Genomic DNA, 6248 nt, shown 5'->3' on the forward strand with positions numbered 1-6248 from the left:
AGAAAGGACTTATATGTATAAAAGTTTTAGATTGAGGTATATTTGGGTACCCTCGTCTTTTCACTTGTACATATCTTGAAGTGTCAATTATTTAGTTTACTAGTTACTCATGGGTGTGATTTCATTTGAAATTAATTATTGTTTTGAAGGAAAGGCCTTAAGTGAGTACAAATCCACAAGCTATATTGCAAGGAGTGCTAGTTGTAATAAGTGATTTTGGTAGAGACTAGTGATCCAATGCAGTGTATAGGCACTTAGGTTGCTTTATCAAATAATATCCATGAATAGATATTCATTTCGACTAACCAGTCCATGGTACTGATTCTTATTTGTAAAGTGGTTGGGTTAATGTCTATAAACTTCGTTTTAAACTTAAATGTTTTACTTTAGATCACATGAAATTGAAAAAGTGGGGGTCTAACAACCTCACCCAATAATTCGCTTAGCAATCTATATGGACTAACTCCAATATACTTTTAAGAGAATCAACAAGACAGTCAGACTCAATCTTAATAAAAAGTATATCAAAGAGTTATATCTCAGTTTCTCGATTCAATACTTACTCAAGAAAATAAAAATCTGGGAGTCTAATTGAATACAAGAGAAATTAACTTGAACGGTACCAAATACCAATGTTCAAGGATCAATCAATTTCAATCAACAACCACATGTCGGATTTCCCAATTGATTGATTCAACACACAACCTATGATATTTATATTATATAACAAAATATAATGCGGAAAAGAAATAACACAGACACCAGTAGTTTTGTTATCGTGGAACCCGCAAATGCAGAAAAACCACGGGACCTAGTCCAGATTGAACACACACTGTATTAAGCCGCTACAGACACTAGCCTACTATAAACTAACTTCGGTCTGGACTATAGTTGAACCCCAATCATGCTCACACTGATCTAAGGTACATTTGCGTTCCTTACGTCTCCGATCCCAGCAGGATACTACGCACTTGATTCCGTTAGCTGATCTCACCCACAACTAAGAGTTGCTACGACCCAAAGTCGAAGACTTTAACAAACAAATCTGTATCACACATAAAAGTCTACGCTAATAGATAAATCTGTCTCCCACAAAAATACATACGAGTTTTGTTCCGTCTTTTGATAAATCAAGGTGAAAAGGAATCAATCGATAACCCATACTTATATTCCCGAAGAACAACCTAGAATTATCGATCACCTCACAATAATCTTGATCGACTAGCGAAAAAAGATATTGTGGAATCACAAACGATGAGACGAAGATGTTTGTGACTTCTTTTCTATCTTGCCTATCGGAGATATCAATCTCAAGCCAATCTTACGACTGTACTCGTACGATAGATACAACAAGATCAGATCACAGAACTACAAGAAAAGTAGTACGGTCGGGCTTCACAATCCCAATGAAGTCTTTCAGTCGTTAACCTACAGAGTCTCGAGAAGAAATCTAAGGTTAAAGGAGAATCGACTCTAGCTAACACAACTAGTATCACACAGGAGGTGTGGGGATTAAGTTTCCCAGTTGCTAGAGTTCTCCTTTATATATTTTTCAAATCAGGGTTTGCAATCAATGTTAGCTTAGTAACAAAGCATTCAATATCCACCGTTAGATGAAAAACTGATTAGATTCAAGCTAATATATTTCAACCGTTAGATCGAATCTTAGTTTGTTATACACAAATGAAATGTATTTCATTTAGGTTTGAGTAACCATACCTAAACGTGTACACTTAGTTGGTTCACAACAGTTAACCAAATGGTTAGCCATATGAGCACTTTCATATCAACCATATTCTTCTTTACCACAACTAGTTCAAATGACTCAAATGAACTAGTTAAAGAGTTGTTCAATTACTTAGATCTTTTGGAAGACACAATTGAAACAAAATCGGTTTGATTCACTTGAATCGATTCATGAACATTATAGCCACTGTTTAGAAAGATTGCATTCCTTATAATTTAAATGTTTAAGTTCATGAACTGATCGATTTGATAAAGTAACCATCTTAAATATGTGTACGGGTATGCATACCTAAGCAACCAGATTTGAGTTGGTTTTGGTTTCCAACCTCAGCAGAAATTATCGGGTAGAAAACTTCCATCAGTATGCGTACGGGTACGCATACTTAAGATGACTGATTAAGAGTTTGTCAATTCCCAAACTCAGCAGATATTCACGGACGTGAACTTCCGCCAGTATGCGTACGAGTACGCATACTTAACCTGTCTCCTTCACCAATTTCGTACACAGACGTGTGCATACACTTGGTTCCCGGTTCATGGATTTATACACTAATGTGCGAACACGCTATATATGCTTATATCCAAAGATGGTTACATAATATCAACTCTACACTTCAATCATTGAAACATTCTTAGAGGATGTTATATAGTTGTTATTCACAAACTATTTTTCATCAAAGCGATTTTCAAGATATTGAAATGTCAACATGACTTTCGTCACGAGTAAAGATGAACTTGGCTAAAGCGAAAGATTACCAACACATATTTCGAGAAATGGATAGGCGAGTTAAACTCGTCTTGAAATAGCAAATGTGTATAATTGAAATCTATATACTTATACGACTTTTGTCTCAAGAGTAGGAGATAGAGTAGATAGACTTTTGAGTGATAGATAAGTTCAAGTCTCCACATACCTTTTAGTCAATGAAGTTTCACTGGTTCCTTGAGTAGTTTTTCGTCTTCTTATGATGATCACGGTGGAGTCTGGAGCTCAACTACACTTAACTATCCTAGTCTGAGACTTTAGCTATAAGTAGACTAGAAATCAAGACATATAGTTTTGACAACTAAATTTGACAAACAAGCTTGAGATACCAACACTTGCGAGTTCGACCGAGCAATGATCTAACAATCTCCCCCTTTGTCAATTTTAGTGACAAAACAATCAATACATATGGATTACAAAATAAGTAAAACTTTGTAGCTTCTCGTCCACATGCATGATCTCCTTGGTTCTTCAACATTACTCGAAATCTTCGTCACTTCCAAGTACTCCAATGATTCCAAAGGTTGTAAGTTCAGCATCATCGTTGTTGAAAATTCGTAGCCATAACAATTAGAAAACACAATCTCTCAATCATTGTTACACAGTGTCATAGTATTATTACACAGCATCAAAGTTCAATTGTATCACAACTTAGACAACAATACTATGGTGATATGTATCACTCCCTCTTAGTAAATACTTTCATCTCAACATGAAAACTACCCCCCCCCCCCCCCCCCCCTTACATAATGATCTGGAAACCATATGTATTTGTAGTGTGAACTACACATTAATTCTCCCCCTCTTTGTCAATAAAATTGGCAAAGGTAAAAACTAGTGGGATCCTAATGAAATTTCCATGGAGATGCTTCAAGACCAAAGAAAAGCACATATCAACTTGTTTAGATGTAATCAGAAAGCCGAAGATAAATGCATTCATCAAGGAGTTTATAAAGATACAAGATAACCCCTATAATATTCCACAGCCACACTCTCCACAAAGATATGGAAAGCGCAAGTTCAAAAACAACTCTCCCCCATAAAATGTCATTCCCGAAAGAACAACAAGAGCGACCTTACTTTTTAGAAGAAAAGAAGGATTTCTTTGGACACCATAAATCACAAAGGAAATGATTTTGTATCCAAAAATCTTAACTAAACTAACCACAAGAAAACCCATGATTAATTTAATCGGAATACTAAACCAAATTAACCACAAAAGAATTCATGATTAATCTAGTTGGAAATGCTCTCATAACAGAACTTACGGATCCACACAATATTTATATAAAATATGGATCAGGGAAGATCAATACTGCGGAATAGACAAAGATTCATTCTATTTTTATCACTATTTGCATAACGACATATAATAAACATAATCTTTGTAAACAAAAATTCATCCTATCTTCCATAAATTATTTATATAATGTTACAATAAGTTCAATTTTTGTTTGTCAAAAGTTCATCTATCTTTTATCAATACATGCATATCGACATATGAAAGAGATAACTTTTGACAAAGTATGAGACAATCAAAGTTCACGAGCGCAAACACATATCCCATAGCAAATTGCAATATATAAAACCATAAAGATTAATACTGCAAAAATCATCTTCCAAACAAACTTTAGAATTTAAAAAAATAATCTAAAAACATTGAAGATGAAAAACGTTGGACATAGCTATGTATAATCACAATAATAGCTATTCTAAACTGAAAAGACAAGGGTACCCAAATATACCTCAATCTAAAACTTTTCCACCCATAAGTCCTTTCTCCGAAAGTGATTGTTTATGGACTGAGTCGAGACAATACGACAAACCAGTTCACACTTCATATAATCGTCTATGAATACGAGATCGAGACAATACAACAACGGAGTATATTTACTTGATTAAAGGTTCGGACTTAACCAAACATAATAGGATTGCTTATCAAGTAAATAGGAATTAACGTTTGTGTAATTTACTTTAAATTATAATAACAACAATTATAATTGCGGAAAATAAAAGTAAATGACACAGCAAGATTTTGTTAACGAGGAAACCGCAAATGCAGAAAAACCCCGGGACCTAGTCCAGAATTGAATACTCTCAGGATTAATCCGCTATAAAAAATAAAACCAACTTCGTATAGTTGAGACCAAGCAACTAAACCTATAGTTCACCTAGTTCCGTCTATATTCCCACGCCTCCGACCTGTAATAAGTCACGTACTTGGAACAATTTGTTTGGTTCGTATTCCAAACAGTAAAGGAACAACAAATCTGTTTGGTATCAACTCTTTTCAACCAAGTGATATGAGTTCGACAAAGGCTCTTCTGTTTATCTCAATAAACTCCTTCTTCAGGTTCTTAGATCTATCTTATTATCAACTACCGGAGTAACTGTTAAAATTTTGCAATCCATACTTTTAATCACAAAGAATTGTATTGATACCGACCGACACAACTAATCAATCTAATCAACCATAAGGATAAATCGATTATAGTTGGATTCTCTTTAACCGAAACAAGTATTGTGCACACCAAAGATTATGAATCCCAAATCAGAAATCTTCAAAGTCTTCTTTGTTTTAAAATCTTCTTAGATCTTCAATAAACACCTGCACACAATCATCTTGAATCTCTTGTGATCAATTACGCACAGAACGGAGTCTGTTAACAATAGATTATCACATGACGTCTTTAGATCTACAAACAGTCTAAATATCCCCGTCGAAACTTCGATGTAGTTTGAGTGAATCTTATATCAGAAGAGAAGATTCTCAAGCATAAACAAACTAGGTGTATTCAAAGTTCAACCACCGTTAGTCAATCAAATCAATAAAAAACAAAAGATAAACCGCAATTATCTAGTTTCCCACCAACGGTACTAATAGATCTTCTCAATCCCAAAGATGACTTTAAACTGCGCGGCCGTAAGAGATTTCACCTAATTAGGTTACTCTCCTCTTCGAATAGGCGGCTTCACTAGTACCGGCACAACTGAGATAGTTCTTGCTGTACGAGGATTAGTTTGCTCGAAATGCAAACTTTCATATTTATAGACCAAGGAATTTTGGACACCAAGGAATTTCCAAAACCGAAAATATTCTCAAGATAAGCAATATATTCCAGATTCGGTTTCCATAATTCCTGGAAATGCTTTGTCCAAAATAATGATCGAAAATCTCTTGGAAAATCTCCAACTAGTAAATGCACATTACTAGTTTTCATTTTCCTAAAATAAAATTAAAAACCTGAAATAAAAGATTCTCAATTTATTTCATTCGATCTAGGATTTTCTTCCTTTAGCTATTAAGGAATAACTTTGAACAAATAAAGATAAGTGCTACTGCACATGTTCAAAGTATGTCGACATCCTTACTCTGTAAGTCCTCTTTCATACTTACAATCTTGAAACTTTCCACACTTCCAAACAAGTTTAGAATTGGTTCATCTGACTTCCAAGAACTACGTGATTGATCAAGAACACTCAATCACAAATCATGGGTTTAACGGTTCTACCAAAACAAGTTTCGGTTCTACCTCCATGTGAGTATTGTGCATAGTCACACTAGATTTCCAGAATTCGGTTTACTAGGTACTAGGATCGGTTCCCCACATATATATGGTATCTAACTTGTACTTGATGCACATGTCCATAGGATCGGTTCCCTTTTGCCTAAAAACGTGTTGCACATGTCCATAGGATCGGTTCCCCTTTCTGCTAAAAACTTGTTGCACCTCAT

Source organism: Papaver somniferum, unplaced genomic scaffold (genome assembly GCF_003573695.1).
Source record: "Papaver somniferum cultivar HN1 unplaced genomic scaffold, ASM357369v1 unplaced-scaffold_33, whole genome shotgun sequence".
Taxonomy (NCBI): domain Eukaryota; kingdom Viridiplantae; phylum Streptophyta; class Magnoliopsida; order Ranunculales; family Papaveraceae; genus Papaver; species Papaver somniferum.